The following is a 21,852-nucleotide window of genomic DNA, read 5'->3' as shown; positions in this document are numbered from 1 at the left end:
AGATCAGCTCACTGATCCTGCTGAAAACTAACACTGAAAATACTTAGTTTGCAGCCAGTTTCTAAAGAGTTGTAAACACCTCTTTCTCTGACAATCTACAGTTGACCCTCACATAAATTGTTTGTGAAACCTCAGCATTAGACAGAAGGGAAAAAAAAAAAAAGAACAAAAAACTGGCAGCCTGTAACAGGCAATTGCAATATTTTAAAAGACCAATTTTAATTCCACTTCAGAAATTGCCCCAGTCCACGCAGATCTTCATGTACAAGAAGGAACAGCTAAAATAAAACAAATTTCAGCGAAACACTAATTTTGTGAAATGTATTTCAAATCTACAAAGATTTAGTTCACATGAGGAATACAATCTAGAGAAAAGCTCATCATAAAAATGTTGTCATTCTCCTTTTAATTTTTCTTTAGTATTTTTCTTACCCGATTGTTTTAAATGTTTATGCATTTTTAACCCAGCATTGGAGCTCCTAATTAGTAGATTTTTTATCAGGTATTTTTTGCTAACTCTGCTTATAAAGCAATCAGGAAGATCCTCATTCCCCTGCTCCAGTCTTTGGTGTTTGTTAGATTTTATCTGTGTGGTATTGTGATGATAAGAATAATGTTCCTTTCTGAGGTTTATTTCATGCTGCTTCTGTTTTTATCTGTGTTCTAATGTGTGTTGTAAGATGAGAAGGCAACAAAGTAATGTAGGAAGAACAGGTTTTGCTAATTAACTTACTTATACCATTATCAAGTGGTTTAATGTTTACATTAGACAGGTAATGTGGGTAACTAACATCATCCTAGATGAAAATATATTCATTAATAATATCAAAATAATTAAGTTCTGAATTTACAGAACCATTAAGCTCAGAAGTCTAATCACTGGTTCTGGCCTTGTTATATGATTGAAGTTTATATACACACATTTTTTTTAACCTAAATATAGTGCTTGTAGGAATGATAATCCATCTGATGAGGTTCTATATGCAGGTGGAATTTCCCAAAAAGGCTTATTAAGAGTTTCCAAGTGTCCACAGGCAGTCAAAAGTAAATTAAAGGCATCTGTGAAGTCTGCTAAAACAAGATTTTTATTGTAGTCCTAACTTTCATGCTGTAGGCAGACAAACAAAGACAGGTAAATGTCTTTATTATAGGTCTTGTGATAAACAATGAAACAGTAACATTTGGTAGATACAGACCTAAATTTGATTTGAATTGAGGATTTAAAAGCCTTCTTGGACAGTCTGTCCCATTACTAATATCTGTGGCATTTGACTTCTTAATGTGTTATTCTTCTGCAGTTTTACTATGAACTGGATTATTACCAATTGTATGTGCAGCTTTACCCTGTGCACTGATCTGTGTTTTTAACACATTATCACCCACACACACACTAAAAAATTCCCCAGTATGTGCAGATCATAGAAGTTCTATAGAGGGTGGATCACCTTCAGTAGGAGCTCCATGTCTAAACCCTATTTAAACATGAGGGTTTGCATGGTGCCCTCCCAAATCAACAGCTGGGGCAAAAAAGATGATTTTCTTAAGAATGGGCAACAGTTTTCTGCACACAAAGAGTTAAATTATTAAAAATGGGATGAGCCTTCTTTTAGGTGGATTATGGCCAGACAGGGGTTCTCAGAGATCACTCAGTGACTCAGTAAACCCACTAAAAGTGACAAGATGCTAAAGCAGGAATGGTTTATATTCTGACCTTTTCTACTCTTTATCTTTTTGTCTGTTTTTTTAATCATGTAACCTCTTAGGGAAGGAAATATTGCCTTCTTTTATGTTGGGAAATTGCCCAGAACATTGCAGACACTGCCTAAACAAGGAGTAACTATAATAATAACAAAAAGAGGAGGAGGAGGTTTACTTGACCCCACACCAATCCCCAAAAGGTTCCTGTCAAACTCGATGGAATTGTAACCTGGCTTGTTACTTCAGCAAAATTGCCTGTAGTTAATTGCAGCAATATAATTATTGCTATCAAAATTTACAGCAGAAAGGAGCATTGCTGTGCAATCAAGAGATAGCTGAACTTGTCTTTGGAGAGTGTCAGATATGATAGTGAATGTAGCCACTTAAAAATATATAAATACATACCTGTGGTGTTGTCCTGAGATGGAGCTAAAGAGATCTCGAGTCTCCTGTCAGCTCTGCTCCTGACTTCATAATCTCCACTATGGCCCTGGCAGATAAATCTCTGTGCCCCCATCTCACCCTCTGTAAAACAGAGATATGGGTTTGTTGTTGGAGCATTTGGATACAAACAAATAAAATGCTACACAAGGGTTCAGTACCATTAGCACACTTTTTCTCCACTGAATAAGGTCTCGGAGCAAAACCTTTCCCTTGGGTATTTTTTCCTGCAGCATGCCCTCTGCCAGTCCTCAACAACACATTTTAAGCAGTGTATGATAAAAAGGCCAGTGTAATGAAATAAACTCTGCAAATACCTCATTTTCCCTAGATTTAATTATGATGTATCCTCTCTACTGTGATAACATTTTTTAACCTTTATAATTTCACAAAGTGCTCATACCAGATTCTGTTAGTCCCTCATATTTCATGACATGTAGTCCCATTTATCTCCCATCTATGAAATACAGCCTGAGCATGACATTTCAATTTTATAACCTTGCAGTACCACACCAGGACCGCTGCCTTCCTGTAGCATTAATACCAACATTATGATTCAGACCCATGGCTTCTAAATATTTCTTTTAGGTTAATTTATTGCAGCCATAAACCAGTTTCTTTGCTCCCTTCTGCTATTTTGTATAGCAGTGCAAAGATTCAAAAAGCATATCAAAACTTCTGCTATCCTTAAAATTCTTTTCATATTTCCATGATCTCACATAAGTGATTTTGAGATCAGCCTTGTGACTACTGGTGGGGCAACCCACTGGGATTTGTCTGATTTTTGTTGATCCTTGTGGGTGTTTGGGATATTAGATCATAAAATTATCATTTGTACAGTTGTCAGAATCTCTCTTCCTTAATTTAATTCCTTAATTCATAGAAATACATAGAAAATGTGTACTATAAAAGAACTTGTCTACCAAAAAATGCAGCTGTATATATATATATATATATAAAGAAATAATATGTGTTAAATAAGCAACTCCTATTTTAAAAAATTGCCATAAATTAACAAATAGATGCAAAGGTATCTTTGACCAAGGCTGTATTTGCAGCTCTGTCACTGCTCTGTGGATCTGTCTCACCTCCTGCTACCCCCAGGACTTTTCTTGGGGAAATTGTCTTCAGAGTTCCATACTTTGGTGTGGTTTCAGTTTAGGTCCTGGGAAAAAGAGATCTGACTCCACATGACTGTTTCTCCCACGACCCAGCTTTCAGTTTCATTTCTGATTCTGGACAGTATTAGTAACAAAAATTGTAAAATTCACATCAACTGAGGGAAACTTCATTTGTTATATTGGATAGTTTTCTCAGTGAAAAATGCTAAAATTTCAAGAATGTCTCAGACACTGTATTACTAATACCAACAATTCCAAATGCCCACATGCAGAAAATTTGAGAACAACTTTCTTACATAGATCATAATCACTCAAAACTTCTCTAGTTGGTGCTGGTTCAGACTATGATATGCATGGATTTGAGCTTTTGAAATATCACATTTTGGTACAGATTGTGAACTTATAAGGCAATCAAGATTAGTAGCAATAATAATAATAATAATAGTAATGAAATTCTGAAAGCTTTAGTTAAGAAAATGTAGTTGAATCCGGAATTAATCCCTTTGTATTGAGCATGTTCTGTGGAAATTTTGCCTTAGTAAAGTTATCAAAAGGGGCTTAAAAAACTGATTTTAAAAATGGAGGAAATCAGTGGATTTTTTTTCCCTAAGGACTCTTTAAATAGAAGGCTTGATTAAGTGGAGGTTAGTTAACGACTGCAAAAAATATCTTTCAATAAAATACTGAGTCTATGATGAAATAACTGGTGAGATCCTGAGAAATTTAACCTGTAGAAAACTCAAATGAAGGCCTATGGATAGATCAAGATTTCTCACTCCAGTAGCACAGAAAACAAGGAAAAACTACTATTTTAGGAGATATCTAAAGGGCACCTGTGCCTTTTCTCTATCATTAAGCTGCAGGTTTGTTGTTTTGTTTGACAAACATTTCCAAACCTGTGTTGTACCCATCACTTGTAAGACAAGAAATAAACATGTTTAGTGTACAGTGTCCTGGCTGTTTGGCTTCCAGGGAATTTTGCTGCTTTTCTTGGGAACCTGTTTGGTTATTCCAGACATACAAGTACAAAAGCACATTCCTCTAAAAAACTCAAGCTGTAGTTCCTGGGATTTCAGAGCCTGTCTCCTCAGCACACACTCTTTAAGTACAGTTAATGCATGCAAGACTGTAGCTCTTTGCATTGCCTTAATATTTAGGGCTGTTGCAAACAACCAAATTAAATATATTTGCAACAGAAATATGTTAAGAATAATTTTAAGTCTGTAAATCCAAGCACTCAAAAATTACGGAATGCCTGAAAATTGAAGAAATCTAGAAAATAAAGATTGCTTGTCATGCTGGATTTGTTTCTAATCCCATCTATTGTACTCCACTCCTATCCTTAAAAAAAAAAATAATGTATAATTTATGGGAACATCTATAACCTTAAGGTCATCTTACAGGAATGCCATTATGTGGAACCTTGTACAAATGTTGCCAGCAGTACCTCTGCTGTGCTCTCTAGCTGGCACTTCAGCTTGTCTTCTGCAACCAAGAGTCACAGTAACAAGATTTTGAAGTTTAAATCTCTTTAAAGGAGAAAAGCTGCTTTTTCATCCCTTTCTCCAAGCCTACAATGTAATTGGCAGAGCATCAGGAATAATAAGACAACTGGTTGATGCAAACCCCAGGAGGAACAGAGTGGCTTTTGTTCTGAGCTCTCATCAAAATCTTGGAAATCTTGCAATAGGAAATGTTGCTGGAATGTAGGTTCTTATTCAGAGTCCTGCCATGTCAGGCCTGTGAGATCTGAAATCTCTTACCTGCTTCAATAATTATTGCACAACACCCCGTTTGCTGCCTGTAGCTGAAACAGGGCTACAGATATCTACTTGAAATTTTCTTGATACAAAAAAAAGTACATTTGATTCTCTATTAATGCATCATTATTTGAGAGAAAAAAAGAAGGATTTGCCTGTGGAGCTTGCTTTAGTTGTATACTTTGCTGTGCAAACATGTCACCAGATCTGTTTCTGAGAGTGCATTGTCATGTAACTCAAGCTCTCTAGGCTGGAGTTACTTCCTCCTGTCAATGCAGTGGCTTAGAGGAGAGCACCACTCCATAAAAACCACTTGAGCTGCTGTGCTCCTGTTCACCCTGCATCCACTCACATGTGATGCCAAGATTTCTGGGGACGTATCTCACAGACATTGTACAGTGAGAAGACTGAGCTGGATGTGTTCCCCCAAGGAAACAGATTGGTTTTTACCACATGCCTCTTATGCCTCTGAAAAACAGAGGTAAAAAAAGCACAGCTTTTTGGAGAGAGAAAATATTATTTTAACAAAGATTTCTCTGGCAGAGAATTGATTGTATTATATTTGTTTCTACTATTGTTCAAGAGGAAAAAAAAAATCTTTAATATAAATTACACCAAGAAATATTAGCTCAAGGGATAAGTCCAAATCAGTTTTCATCTAAAGCTGAAAGCAAACGCAGAAGAGCCTTGAGGTAAGAACCAGAAAAGCACCAGAGTGCAGGAAGTTTCGGATCAATTGATGGGACCAACTGCCTTTTGATGGTGTCAATGAACAGAAGACACCCACCAGGAACCACAGAAACTGGGGTGCCACCTGTGGCAGGGTGATGGCATTTTCTCCTCTCCTCTGACACCACATTAAGGCTTTATTTTTAGAGATGAGCCAGGCCTGTGGGTCTGCAATTGTTAAGTGAAGGGAAGTAGAACCTGCTCACAGCAGCTTTCTTTCCCTTTCAAGTCTCTACTCTCAGAATGCAACACATCTCCTTTTAGGAAGACAATAGGTTAAAGTTTTGCTAAAGATGACAATTATTAGTTTGTATGTTTATAAAATTCAATGTATCGTCTATGTTCTTGCAAGAAGTTGCTCATCTTTTTTTTGCATTTTAACTTTGCTCTCTCATTTTTAATGTGAGTTACAACCTCTTAAGTTAGAAATGTAAAATCTGAGCCCTCCCTTCTGAGTGGTGATTTACTGTGTTCTAGTTGCAGAGTGTTCCTAAAACAGTCAGTGGTTGTATGTGGTGTGGGCTTCCCAAAAAAGTGACACAAGATGCTTGTAAACATCACACTCCAGCATGTTCTTATGGATCTCTCAGAGACACCAACACAGGGACATCACAAATGGAAGGAAACACTGGTGGGTCTCAGTTCTACCCAGAAGTTCAGTTGACAATAGAAATGTATTCAGTAATTACTGGACGTCCAGAAAACATGTTGGTCTAACGTGCAGCTCCTTCTGCTTTCAGAATGAAATGGTAGGTTGGAGGGGATTTTTCAGGATGGAGGGCTGAGGGTGAGGAGCAGGGGGAGGAGCAGGGGGTTTTTATTGTGGAGCTGCAGTTGAGTAGTCTGGTAGTGGTTATTACTGCTTTACAAAGAAATCACGGCAACCGCAGCAAGAGGAAAAGAAAAACTGCTCAAAAACTCGATTTCACTTTCTGTTCACCACGTTGTACCTGCAACACTGATTTACTGATTTCAGCTTCATTGTTGTTTCAGAAGCACTACAGTGATGCCAACTGGTGTAACCAAGAGCTTTCAGTCAAACTCAGAGAGAGGAACATTGTATAACCAAAAGTCAGTTAAACAGTTCCCCAAATGAACTGGTGCCATGTAGCCCAAGGCTATAAAAAGTCTTGACTGGGCCAGCAAACTTCCAAGCCTGCATCCTGCCTATCTTCCTGCCTCAGGGAGCCTTTGTATAAGGCTCTTTGTTACACAAAGCAGCTACTTCAGCAAAGGGATCACTGCAGGAATTTAAGCCTTATTTGAGAGGATTATCAGAAGTCGTTGTTTTGATGTTTCTTAATTTTCAGAGTTTAAGAGAAGAGATACTCACCCATGATCATTGAACTATATTCTGAATTCATTGCTTGCATGTCAGCCCTGCTCTGTTTGTTGGTCCTCATTATTTTTAATTCATTTCTATTCATCTCTATGGAGGGAATGTCCATATTTCTGTTTAATGAGAAACCTCAGAATTTTCCCTAACCAGCTGATGAGTAACTCCCTTTGCAAGCAACAATAGATAGGCACTATTAACTCCAAACTCCTTCAGCTTGGATATATACAGCAAACAAAAGGGGGGTTCTGCCCAAGTGATGAATTTATTCCCTCCTAGCTTGAGGACTTATTCCAGGCAAATATTTCTTCTAACCTCAGACACAGGTATTTCTATTTGGATTGCAGACATTCCATACTAAAACCATAATCAAAGCTTAAGTAAAAGGTATGTATGTTCTATCAAGGAACTCATGGTTAGTAAAACCTTTTCTACCTTGATCAGTAAAAGAACAATTCTTCATGAATTCATTGGAACTTTACCATAGAAATTCATAGACTAATGATCCGAGGAGTCCAATTTTTTCATGTCTACATGTATAATCAATGTTCAGAAGCATATTTCATTAAATCTTCAAACCAGTGCAAACCACTGAAAGTCCATCATCCTCTGCATGTTCAGTCCTCTCCATTCCTCTCCTCAGGGCATTCAGTTTGGTTAAATTATTTGTTCCCCATGTCCAAAACTCTCCTTCAGTGTCATTTAAAGGAGGGACCATTTCATGCTGTGTGATCTCAACGTCCTTTGATGACAGCTCTATCCTACTGGAACTATGAAACTGTCAGCATCAAGAGCAAAACTGAGGTGTGCAGAAGACAAAAATGGTTCAGCATCCCTCCCACAAACTCTTTCAATAGAGGTCAGCAACCTCAGCATCGATGGGCAAAACTGCAAAGCTCAGTATTTCCAACAAACAGTCCAAAATATGGTTAAAAGTTTCTTGCTGTCTGGAAGTAAAAGAAAAATATTTTGTACACATTGCAGTTTCAGAAAATGAGAAGATAGTACCATGGCAGACGTGGAATGAGACAACAGATCACCCTGATTTAGTAGAGGTGAAAGGTGTGCACGGTCAGCCTTTGGGGAGTAATGCCTGGTAGCAAACTGAGGGGACAGAAGAGGACTCTGCAACTGTGACAGAGGGTCAGGAAGGCCACACTAGTGGCTCCTCCTCTCCTTAGGCACTGTATTGTCACAGTCAAGGTAAGGTGATTTGAGGTCACCTTTATCAACAGATCAAACCCAAAGTTGGGTGTTGTGTTTTTGGTTGGTTTTGGGTTTGTTTCTCTGAAAACCACCAGCCTGACCCAAGAAACATTAACTTATCATGCATATCTCCTAACCCAGCCCATAGGTATGAGATCCTCTAGTATTTAAGGTTTTCCTGGGGTCATGCACACACACTGTGCTCTCCCCTTTTCAAGGAGCATTGAGCTGCTGCAGTGCTGAGGAAATGGTTTGCCTGGAGTCATCCAGCACATGAAAAGTAGAGCCATTATCAAACCCCTGGAGTCTCAACTGACAAGTTCTGTATAGCAAGGATTGCAGTGGAGTTTCTCCTAGGTAAAATAAAATGTTGTGGTTTATGGCAATAGAAATATGGGAATTTCTACACCACATTAGGCCCTAGCACATATTACCTTCATTTGTCAGTGGCCAGTAGGAAAAGCACAACCACCCCATCCCCCCAGCTGACAAATGTTTTACTTTTCCCCCCCATGCCAGCCATTATATTTCCCACAAATCTCTCAAAATGCATTTTCACATTACTGGTAAGAAGATCTAATGGTTTGTCCCTCTAATGTCAGTCTTGATCCTAGCAGTATAATCCCACCACTGTATGGGCTCCAAATTCCACAGTGAAGCAACTTAGGGAACTGAAATGTCAGGGATTAACCCTACCAGGTGAAAACAGTGAATAGTCATCTATCCCTTTTCTGCCTGAAACTTATGGCTATGTGAGCAGATATTACTGACTGTAGCAGCTCTGGATATGCACAATATTCAAATAAGCATCTTCTCCTTTGTGGAATCTCCGTACATTTTAAGGTTCAGGCATCTGAAGGTCACACACACAACACAGGGCAGTGACCTCTCCCTGCCACTGTCCTCAGCCACACCAGCTGTGTGACTTCCTCAGCCAAAGGAGCAGGAGGTCACTGCTATATTGAGTTCACTGAGTCCCCTTATTTTAGTCTTGTAAAATTAGAAGACAATAAGCTCCTCCTCTGTTTTCTCTAGGCCATTCATTATTTTATAATTTAGCCCTCTGTTATTCATGTTTGTTCAGAGCCCAGTGTCAGCCTTTTTGGCCAGGCCCTTGCCCTGAACAGTCTCATTACTCATTCCTGGGCATCTCTCCTGACAGGGACAACCAAAGAAGTATTTTACTGATTTCAAAATGCACTGCATTTACTTGTAGCATTCTCACTCATTTTCAGAAATGCAAATCTGCCCTCCAAGAATTTGGTTCTGTATTACATTCCTGTTCATGAGTTAATTTAATTTCACGTAAAATTGATACAAAACATAACTATTCTTAGGAAATAATATTTCACGTCCATTCTTTACTGATACAAATGACAGTGTCAAGTAAACTGGAAAAGAAAATCCAACCTAGGAAAATACAAGTATATTAATTAAAGCCTACTGTCTGTCCCTTACTAAATTATACATTTCTAAATCTTTCAGAGGCATGCCTTTTCAAATAACTCAAGGGATTTGCAGTTGCCTACCCAGTTTTTCATTTCTAGGTCACTTGTTAAATCTACCCCAGGTCAGCAGTGACTGAAAATTATTACTGTCTGGCAGCTGGTTTGTAGTCCACAGAAAATGAATTAGTGGTGTCATTCCACTTCCTAATGGCCAAGTGGCCCCATCTTACACTTCGACCTGAGTGACACCACACTGACCACGGCAGGGACAGAACTAAATAAACCCTTTTTATTCTGTAGGTGGGTCCTCGTGGTTGGGAATGAGCCTGGTGGGGCTCTCAGGGATGTTACAGCCCTGCTCTCCAAAAAATAGAGCCCTCCATCTCTGGAACTCCTGTCATCAGAACAAATAAATCACTACTTTGGTGAGCTGTTGAGGGGGTATTTCGGTCCTTGGAGGATCTCTGTGATGTGGTTCAGTGGGGAACATGCTACAGGCTGTGCACTGTTACACTGGAGAGCTGTCCCCTCCACACCATTTCCCAGTTCCAAGGGCAGAGACTCTGTGTGTGTGTGTGTGTTTGTCCATAGCCACACAGGAAACCAGAGGAATAACCCACAAATGTTTCCTGGTTAGTGGTAGGAGAAAGAAAATTGTTATTTGACAGAAATAAAAATACATTTTAAATTATTTAATAATAACATGGTTGACAAACAGATAAAGAGTTATTAAACAGCAAGAGATAGAAATGATAAAATCATCCATATTTGAATTCTACTCATTGTGCTCTACTAGCACTTGGAATAAAACAGGTCTTGTCTTAAAAACTCCCAGTCTTACACTTTAACAAGCATTGCATCCCTTTCTTTTTAGAATAGACACAAGCAGAAAGGCACCAACATGTATCAATAAAGAACTTTGCGTTTGCCTATTTGTAGTTAAAATATTTCTTATAGAAATAAGGTGTAAGTCAGTCCATTATTTTCTCTAGTTTCTCTTGTTATTTTTCCCCTGGATGATAAATAAGTCTCTGAATCTGGTACTATCCCTGTCTGTACTGAGCTAGGACAAATTTCCCCTAAGGCCCCCATTTTCCTCTCCATTTTCATTTGTCATTCTGCTCAGCCTGCAGCAATTCAAACAGACCTGCTCCTTGACTGAGAAATCTTCACCTCTTCCTGTGCACCAGGATAAGGTTGCTCTTCTATGGTTATGTGACAACTGAAAATAAAAGAGAGGGACTATCAACTCCATCTGTCACCATCTTTTCATGCTCTTGTCCCTCAATGACCCCGCTGTCTCTGTTCCTATTTATTTGCTTCTTCTGAACTTATTGTTCATCTTTCCCTCTTTGCTACTCCTCCCTCCCTCCACTGTTTAACCTGACTCTTCCCAAAGCAGCCCCCATTACACAATAAATAGCTGTTCACTTCAAGGTGATTTCTCCACCTTGGGAACAACAGCAGGATCCAGGTTGTGCTTGGCTTCATATTCCTGTCATAATTGACCACATTACTTTTCTGAAAAGCCAGATGCATAAGTTAGTCTGGCTCTTAGGGAGTTTAAATCTCTGTTTCTAGCACTTTCAAGTAAATAACTGAGCTGATATTCCTCCTTCTGTTGTTTCATGTGTGACATTTTCTGTTGGACAAGCTGTTCTGGGATGATTGTACACATGCAAGCGTTGTATGTAGAGTCTTATTTTTGCATGTTTCCCTTTCATCCTTTACCATGAAGTTTACTGCCTTTTAAGTTCTGTTCTGTGGTCACAAGTTATCTCTCTGAGATGGAATTTACCTGCATGGGAAGTGGTTTCTGTGTCATGAATATTACAAAGAATCACAGGCAGATTTACCAGTGTTTTGTTACCCAGAACTAAGAGCCTTTCCAGGGACTTTACAACAAAGACTGGGCACGAGGCCAGTCAAACACTCACTGCCATTTCTTGTCCTTCTCTCCCTGACTGAGGTTTAAGAAGCTGCACAGGTTGTGCTCTGCAATCAACCAGACATTATCTTGAAGTAGAGACAACCTGTTGTTTTTTACTACATTACTTCTATTTCGTTGTGTACATCCAATTTATAAGAACAGGCATAAACACACATTCAATTCCCACAGCGCATTTAATATTAAAAGGCATATTCTGGCAGCATCCAAACTACCACACTTAACAAAACCTCCTTTCCAATGGCCTTGTGACTGTGTGTATTCCCCAATATCTAACACAACGTGTTTAAAGTGCAGCCTTTCCCTCAGTGGGTACTAACCTAAAAATCAAGGTCTAAGAGCACAATTAGACTTTGCCTTTACCATGTCAGGCTCTGACCTCCTCCCGACCTCCAGATTCTGGCTCTGCATGTTTACATTTTGCTTTTACTTGCCCCTTCTTGCCTTTGATTGCTACCTTTCCTAGAGGAAACCACCTTCTACTGGCAATAAGACAGATGATGAAAAGGCCCTTCTGTCTCTTTGTTCATGAGATTTGAATTCTGTTTGACTTCTGTTCAAAGGCTAACAGTGGTTATGACTGTTCATTCCTGTATTTTCTTTGCAATGGTGGTTCTTACACAATCAGTCAGAAACCACTGAATTAATGTTTTTGATCGAGTTTTTGTAATAAGCAACAGCACAGTATGTGACTGATTTTATATGCTACTCCAAGATCCATATTTTCAAGGTAGAAATATTTGACAGAAGCAGTACAGTTGGTGAACAGAGATTTGCTCACCAGCTCTGCCATAGGTTGGACACTAAAATCTGACATTTGTGGTTGAAAATTTCTTCTCTCTTGATCATAAGATCAGGATTTTATGAACTATTCAATACTACTTCGTCTTTAGTAACCAGAAGGGTGCTCTCTCAGCAGTTATTTCCATCTCACATAAAACTGCTCTTGCTACTCAAATTGCTCCTGAAACCCTAAAGAAAGAGATAAAAACTCTTTCAAATTTAACAAAAAATGCATAGGATGAAAGTTACACAAACGCTTAGATTCTGTGATCATCAGATATGTGATATTTCAACTTTCACAGACATTGCAGCTATCAAAGGAACAGAACTTCAGATCAGAACCTAAGATAATGGGACTGAACAGGGTCAACAATCCCAACAAATCTGGCAAAGCAGACAATTGGTTAAAATCCTCTTTTATTGGGAAAGTGTTTCTAAAGCTTGTTCCTCTGACAGTTAACAATTTTGTCATATTTTTACAGTGTGTATTCACCATGATATTACATCCAGCCATTTGTGTGCCAATACTGGCCCCAGCATTTCTTTTCTTTCCCAGATGTCTACTATCCTGCTTCATTGTCCCTTTCAGCATTCCTTTTGTTAACTAAGGAAAAGAAGCTCTTTCAGTCTCTTCACACAGGAGCAGCTCTCTGTTCTACACTTCACCGCAATCACCCTTCTGTTCACCCATCCCATTTGAATTCAGTTTTTCTTGTTAAGATTAGTAAAAAATATTTCAGAAGATGAATTTCCAGTGCTGTGTTTGGCAGCAATAGTACTTTGTCCTTTCAGTACTTTTTTCTCCCCTTAGTGATACTCGATGCATTCAACAAGCAAAGACATCACACTCTCAGCTGTACGCAAGAAATTCAGACTCATCCTGCAACTGGCTCATATGTTTGTGTCTTCTCACTTCTGGCTGAGAGTATCCTCAGTTCAACAGTGACACCTCATTTTCCACCAGCAGTGAATGTCAGTAGTTAACTACTTTTTGTCCCAAAGCTAATGCAAAATAGTGAGTGTAAGTGGTTCCACTAATGAAGAGTTCACTGATTGCCTTCCTGCAGCCCACTGGTTCCCTTGCAGTGTCAGCACCGTAATTTTCCTTTATAAATGTCCTTGTTCACATTAAATACATGCTATTAATTCTCTAGGTTAATGAACTAAGATAATCAGCACTTAAAGAGCATCATATGAAATGTTTCACTAAAGTCTAGGCAAGTGGAACTTACTGTAATTCATTTGCCTAGAAAATTAATTATCAATGAAAGCTAATATGTAGTCCTCCAACAATGTATACCTTTATAAATTCAACTTCCTTTTTGCTCTATTTTCTATTTACTCCCACACTTTTAAATACTCTTCACACCAGAGGTTGTTCTGAAGCTTTGTATGCTAATAAGACAACTAAAGCAATACAAGCCCAAGTTATTCTTTTTAGATGTAGGCTGTGCATTTGCTACTCAATAGTCACCTAACTTTTTCCTGATTTTGACAGATTTTTAAAAATGACTGTTTCAAGGCTTAACAGTCCTTTCAGTATTTGATGGAGCTGATATGGTTCTTCTGATCTTCTTGAGCTTTGCTTCCACATCCCTCAGAGCAGTTTCTATTTCCATATGCTCATTCATGCTCACTCATATGGGGTATCTTCCTTCGTCTCTGTCTGCTTGTTCAACACCTCCAATGTTTTTGAAAGGTGAGAAAAATCTATAATTAGTTTCTCCCCTCAGCTGAGTTGCACCACTCCTTCAACCAGACTTAGATCCTTGGTAGATCTATATCAAAGCAGCAGAGGAGGGTTCACAGCCTACTTCATGGAAAATAAATATTCCACTTTTTACTAAAATGCATTTAGAAACCCTTTTGCGACTGAGTTGTAAGATACACGTTGAAAACAGATCAAGTCTTAATTCCTAAGTGCATTTTGACAAATCCAAGGAATGGAACAGTCTCTTTCCAAATGCAGTAAAATGTCAGATATTATGCATTGAATGTGATGCCAGACTAAAGTGGTTACTTAGTTTGGTTTCAGTTTTAAACCACACAACAATCAATCTTTCCCAAAAGACTTAATTTTGGTGGAATAAATGTTATCAAGCAACTTTGCTTTAACATGTTCTTTGCTTAGAAGAGAAGAGGGAATTAAAAACACGGCTTTCAAACCACAGAGCAACCGTTGAAAACTTAAAACCACAGTACCCAAGAAAAGACTGAGCCTATGATTACCTAACACAAAGTGTGGTTTAAGCTGGGCATCACACCAAGTTTTTCACAGAAACCCACGGGGAAAATGGAGTATAAGTATCCATGGTTACAGTGACCCCTGCTTGGCACATGAAGAGATCTTTCTAGAAGAAGCCAGGTAGAAACATTTATCAGGGTCCTCAGAAGCAGCAAGGCTTCTTCCTGTTTTTATATGTTAAAAAGAAAAAAAAAAAGATAGAATATAATTTGGTACAGACCGTCCTGAACACAGACTGTAACCCAGGAGTATTTTTAGAATTCCCCTCTTGTATGTTTTTCACAATATTCACTCCCTACTGAAAAATAACCTCAAAAATATTGAACCATTTACCTAAAATAATGGCAAATTTCCAGAAGAGCAAATTAATTTATAGAGTGAGTATTTAAAGGCTAAATTCTGCCTTCCCATGTTCAGTTGCACTGAGTTTATGAATGAAGGAACAGGACTGTAGACTACAGATTTAAATGGAAAAAGTTTGAAGTGTAAATTAAGCTAAACTAGAACCATCACTGCTAAATATTTACGTTAGGGGAAGGTTGTTTTAAAAATATGCTGGTGCATAACCAGGTATAGCGAAGCGTGAACAACTGTGCACACATGACCAAGTATACTCATGACAACTACATTTCTAGAGGCTTCTCTGCTCTGTGCAATCATCTGGAGGGAGAGTGAAAAAAAGCAAGCTGAACTGAGCTCAGATGGTGACTTCTGCTCACCCTGGCAGGGAGGAACAAACCTATAGCACCTTAAGGTCCATGTACAAGCCAAATGCAAGTTCTCCTTCTTGTGCAAAAGGAAAAGGTAGGAAGAGATTTTTAATGCCCTTTATTTTCTAGGATGCTCCTCTTCTATTCTTTACGCTCCTTCAGGACTCTGCCTCCCCTTCTCTTGCAGAGGTGAGGGCTCCACAGTTCCTCAGATCAGATTGTTGCTGAATTGCCAGCTGTGTGGATGTGACCTGGATCAGGCACCACGTGCTGCCACTTTTCTGTCAAACCAGCCGGAGCACACAGCATGAAGTTTGGGAAGTCTTTCATTAAGCCATCTTGGAAATTATGCAGAGGATGCCTGGTTCAGCACAAAGCTTGCCCAAAGTTGCCTGTTCAACTTCCAAAAAACTAATTTGAACCAGTAAGATGAAAGTTTAGCAAGTTCAGTTGTAAGAGATCAGCTCTTTGTACCATATGGCTCTTTATGCAGCAAGAGATACCCTGAAAATAGGATTTACCTTCCCATTAAACCAGAAAGAGAGGTTCAACATCTCAATAATTTCTTCAAGCAGTTCTCTTGCTTTCATAGAGGTTGGTCACCTAATGACTGAGAAGAAATCCTACTGTGTGACCTCAGGGATTATTTGCAAAGATTAGGCCACAAATCCTGCCTACCAAATTTTCAAAACAGCAAGAGTAAATATCACTATTCACAACAAACCAGCTTAAAATAATGAGCATGTGATATCATGCTCATTTCACTGGTAATTAATGAACAGAGAAAGGAATGGACCTGCCATAAATATTCCTACAGAGATCTCCATTTACATCCTTGTATTTGGCTATAAATAAATGGATGTAGCAGAATGTGTATGTGTGTTTACTCAGGGTATTTCAGCAAGTTCTGTACATAGAGGGTTTGACAGTAGGACCAAAAGTTTGGCAACATCTAATAGAGATATTTTGGTTGTTTTAGAAATGTTTGGTCATGATTTCAACAGACATCAGAGGGATGGACTGTTATCAAGTAAATGCTACCAAATACATTACCTAAATAGGAAGCACTGACTCAAAAATGTAAAGCCAGTCTTACTCCTGCATATATTTCAATGGCATACAGCAAACCTGGTTTCCAGCAGTAAAAAAAATATTTGGAATCCCGAAGTGAAGGAGAGATCCAAAGGAAAGAAACACTAGCAATGCTCATCACTGACTCTGGGAGACCTCCCTACTTGCTGAACCACAGATCCCATCACCAGTTTTGAGAGGAAGCAGAGACAGGAGCAATCCCTGGCATGCAGGTTCTGAAGTATCCGAGCTGACATTCAGCACCCACATGCACAGACTTTACTTCAAAGCTGATGCAATAAAACTCAAACATTTGAGCTTCAGACTGCTAAACTGAGCTAAACAGGAAGAGTGGTTGCTCCTACTCTGCTTTCAGTGCCACTTTTTAGACAAGTGGGCAAATGAGGTAAGTGACTTATTTCAACAAGCTCAGAAGCTCACAACGTGTGAAAAATCAATACCTACTACAGCATCCAGAGAAAGGAAGTAGAAGAAATGTGTGAAATGACAAACAATGGCACATTCTAGAATACTTTGCTACATCTCAAGCACATGGTTCTACAGACAGCATCTCAACAAAAGATTGATCAAAAACTGTCAGGGCGGAAACATGACATCAAAATGCCATTTCCATTGGGAAGAGCAAATGGGCTTAATGTACACAAATGTATGGGATGTGTCCTGATCCAGATAGCCCTGGGCACTGCTGGTAGCAGTGCTGGGGGAACAGGGACTGATGGACCTATTTTGAGTCATAGAATAATTCAGGTTGGAAGGAACCTCTGGATTCAAAGCCAGACCAGGTCACCCTGTTCAGACTATTAGTCTCCAGGCACCTGAGGCCTGTTTACACTGGTAGGAGCAGCAACGTGCAATCCCAGATGTAACTGTATTTCTAAAGCTATCTACTAAGAAATCATGAGATTGTGCCAATATTCATGTATTCATGAATATCTGAACTAGGTTTTCTAATTTATCCATGTACTCTTAAGAGAGGAGCACAGCATGCCCTTAGCACGGGTCCCAGAAGCAAATCCCTTCCTTTTTAATCTAAACTGAACTAGAGCAAGTTACTAATGGAATTTTACAGCATAAAATAACATAATAAGAAACACATCTCATAGTTAAACAGAAATCTATCTGAATGCTACCTGGTTATAGGAAACTTATACTTGAGATATAATTACGTAGGTTTAGCTTAGTTTTCATAATTATGATCTGACTGCAATTCTGGAAAAAAATGCCCACATTTCAAAGCTGTCTCCAGAACTGTTCTGCTATAGAATCACCAAAGATAAAACCTTCAACTTCCAGTGATATGCAAATGAAGACATGTTTGTTAAAAGGATTAACCGAGTTGTTCAAAGCATCTTTTTAGTCTACTCTGCTTCCAAACAAACAATAAACTGTCCTCATGCAGTGAGATTCACTAACCCATAAACACAACCAAATGGAGGAAGAAGAGCAGAACCTTAATGAGTTTGGTCCCCTTTGACTTTTAGCTGATCAGTGTCACCAATAATTTCAACAGGCTCTAAAATAAGCACTTTCTGTCTTCAAAGTGCCTTGCAAACATCAACCAATTAATCCCTACAACTCTCCTCTGAGGTAGGTAAGTAGGTATTGTTATCCCCATTTTACAGTTGGGTGCACACAGTCAGAGGGTTAAGTGATTTGCTGCAGGCCACAGATGGAGGTGGGATTAAAACACAAGAGTCACTAGGATTCTTTTTAGAGGACAGCACTTCTTTTTTTGTGCTGACTTTTCTGTGCTGACTTTAGACCTATTGGCCTCGTGGCAATACTTAAAGGAAACAAAATAAATTCTCCTTGTTAAAAGCAAGGAACCATCAAGAAACCTGGGTGTTTTTATGCCAGTGACGAAAACACTTTTATTGTCTTATACTGATGTAAGGTTTTTCCTTTAATTTTGTTCTGATATTCAAGTGTCATTCCTTTCATAAGGGGACTTATTTCTGTGGTGATGTAACATGCTACCAATTGAAAGATATGTCCTGCTCCTTTGCAGGTTTTATTCTGTCTTTCTGCTTTCAAATCTGTAAGTTTAGGTGGCTCCCTGCCCATAAATTGGGCAGACACTTTCCTTCTAGGATCAGGGTAACAGTTGGTTGGCTTGTTTCACTGCAGCCCAGGCAGAAAGAAATGGAGAAAGGCAGCTCTGAGAACCAAGAGCAAAGAAAGCCATTAAGTGAAACCCAACTCCAGCGAAGCGCTTGTAACCCTTGGAACAGGCGTAAGATTGATACCTCTCCCACTTTCAACAGAAAGATCAGATGGGAAAGGGAGAGTGTATCCTTTTCCTCTCTGTGTATACAACTTCAGGCCACTGGGAGAGCCATTAAGTCAATCCAGTGTATTGTAATAAAAGTTTGAGCTTTATCAGGAAACCACTTTTCATCCAGGGGCAAGTCCACAGCACTGGAATACTTCTTAGGACAGAAAAATCCACTGCTCAGAGCTGATTCCTTGCAACCCCTGAGCACATTTTCTGTTATGTTTTTCAGAAGATGCTCTCCCTTCTTTCAGAAGCCTTTCAGTACAGGAATTGGCATGCAAAGAGAAAATCAGTGAATAGTTGAAGCTTATTCACTCCCTACTATATAGTACAGTATTTTCAGCCCTATTGCTGTATTTTTGTGATGTGTCCTGAAAGTAGAGCTCCATTAATGCTAAAAAGTAAGGAACAATTTATTAATACATCGTTGTAATTAATACATGTTAGCATTCATCTATTACATAAACCAGGGATAATATCCCCTTTGTGTTAGGTATTGCCCACAGGTAATGGTCTCATCAGACTTTTATTAGCTAGAAGTTTACTTTGTTAAGGGCACTTGTGAAGCCTTCAGATTAAGTAAATCATTCAACATAGTTAAATAAAATGCAATTTGTTTTTCCTGCATCTGTGGATGCTGAATCGAAAGGGTATTTTTCCCATTAGAAAGGTTTGTTAGAAACTATTTTGCTCTTGCATGACAAGCACTTATGTCTCTTTTTAGAAGACAAAAAAAGAAAGTTAATAATTCACAACTGAGGAATTGTACTGTCAGCACAACAGTGTAAGAACATGCAGGATTTTGACTCTCCGAGGGCGGGTTTTCAGTAACAAAAATATGTACTACATGGGTTGAGAAAGGTCTGATTTTCACAGTAATTCTGTGACCAGAAAAACATGTCATGCAAAACATAAGCTTGGAAATTGCTATTTGCTAGCTCTGTCTTAAGAAGATTTGTGGCTGACTCTGAATTACATGCTCTGCAGAAACAGCTCCCTTCTTTTATCACTTTGGAAATCATTAACTTGCCCCGATGGTCCTCTGTGCAGCAAAGGAAGTTTTCACATGGATTTTCTGATAGAGGAAACAAAAGAGATTACAGATAGCAAAGTAGCAGTGTGAATGACAGTTTTAGAGGACCTTCATCCAAACACCTTTCAGTGACATCTCATTGGATAGGGTATCAATCCCCAAATTTCCCAGCACTCAGAACTATGGCCTTCAGGGCTAATTCGGGGAAGCAGATCACTCCACAGTTCCCAATTTCTTACGTTATCTATGAACACAAATAACTGAGTGACAGTTCCATATCCCATTAATTAACTTAACTAATTTTTACATAATAATCTCTGCTGTTACGGGTCCATCTGCACAGTAAAATGGAGCAGTGAGAACACTTGCCTACTGGGGCACAACTGCACTGTGCATCCCTGCCCCACATGTCAGGGTCCCTGCTGTCCACCCCAAAACCAGCCAACTCCCAGACTTGTCCAATAGCTCCAGAGTTCATGTGCAGAGATATCTTCTGCTCATCTGCACCATTGCCACAAGCCATCAGCACCACAAGCATATTTTAATGTCCTGCCTTGCGCAGGTAGATGGGAATATTTCTGCATAAAAATACATCTCTCACCCACATGAATTTCTGGCAAGGTGCAAGTTCACCTCCTCTATACATCTCTATACTGCCCTGAGCAATGTTTTAGCACCTGTTCAATATACATCTTTGTGAAACCTTGTTCCCAGGCTTGCAGGCCCAGTGGGCTGGAGAGCCTTTGCAGCAGCATCTCCCTGCTGAGAACTGCCCAGCACCTGCTGGTGCCGTGAGCTGGGCATCCTCCACAAGGGAAAGAGTGAGAGAAAACTATTTAGACATGATCCTACTCATCTGTACATAAAAATCTCTCATTTGCTCGTTTATCTGCCTGGCCACCTAATGTTGTGCTGCACATTCTTTGATTACTTGGAGCATGTGCTTTCCTATTTTTGTGTCCAAAAAGCAGTGAATGTATCAAAGGTTCTATGGAAAATAAGGAACAAATACCAATAATTATACTTTGGTCCCACTTGTTTTTAAAGAAGTTTGGCAGAGTAGATTTATGGTATTGTAAGGTTAGGGTTAGTATCTGAAAAGGGGGATTCAGGAGAAGATTTTTTATTTCTGTAGAATTCTAGTATGGTATCCCTTTCAAATATTTCAGGGTATAAACTCAGAGTAGATCCTGAGTTTTCTGAAGACTGGTATTTCCCAACTTATTTAGAAAATTAGTTTCCTTTTAATGCAACTTGTATGTGATTTTCCAGACCTACTAGCAAAATACTAATTACTATTGAATTAAAATGTAGTTAAAGTACACAATGGCATTATAGGTCATACCTTACACACCATGTTTTTAAAGATAACCGTTATTTGGTTATTAATCATAACCAAACTCATACTCACTGTAGTGCGTGAGAAAGAGTTCTAAAGCTTTAGGGGAAGTGTAAGACAGTAATTCTTGTTAAATACCTGGAAATAAGATTTGCATCTAAAACTGGTGTTTTAACTAACTGGGAGCACGTAGACTGGCAATAGGGACATTTAATAATGAAACTTTTGTCAAACTTTCACATTTTTCATCCCTTGAGGCTACCGGGGTAATTTGAGCATGTTGTTATCATACAAAGAATGCTCTCTTCCTTAGTCTTCTTTCCACTCCAAATTCCAACTGTAAAGAGCAAATCTGAACAGCTGAATCAATAATTCCCAATAGAGTTACTCACTGTGGTGTGAGTTGTGAAACTGAGGGGACACAAACACTATTCTAATAGTTTCGCTCTTGGGGTTCCCCTCTTATAAGGAGCGGCTGAGGGAGCTGGGGTTGTTTAGCCCGGAGAAGAGAAGGCTCAGGGGAGACCTCATCACTCTCTACAACCACAGGAGGGTGTAGCCAGGTGAGAGCTGGGTTTTTCTCCCAGGAAACCAGCGACAAGACAAGAGGACACAATTTTAAGTTGTGCCAGGGGAGGTTTCAGTTGGACATCAGGAAGAAGCTCTTCACAGAAAGGGTGATTAGGAA

General features: G+C 39.1%; 1 protein-coding gene across 1 annotated transcript in view; it reads right to left on the bottom strand.

Annotated features, from left to right (window-relative positions):
- The window catches only part of THSD7B (thrombospondin type 1 domain containing 7B), a 512,613-nt gene that overhangs the window by 444,477 nt on the left and 46,284 nt on the right, over positions 1-21,852 (bottom strand). The window contains exon 4 of the mRNA XM_051810239.1: positions 2,104-2,223. The gene's annotated coding sequence lies outside the window, so the exon portion shown is untranslated. The remainder of the gene's footprint in view (positions 1-2,103; positions 2,224-21,852) is intronic.

The sequence above is a fragment of the Manacus candei genome, unplaced genomic scaffold (genome assembly GCF_025592945.1).
Source record: "Manacus candei isolate 608988 ecotype Guabito, Panama unplaced genomic scaffold, ASM2559294v1 h1tg000077l, whole genome shotgun sequence".
NCBI lineage: Eukaryota > Metazoa > Chordata > Aves > Passeriformes > Pipridae > Manacus > Manacus candei.
This window is presented reverse-complemented; position numbering and strand designations above follow the sequence as displayed.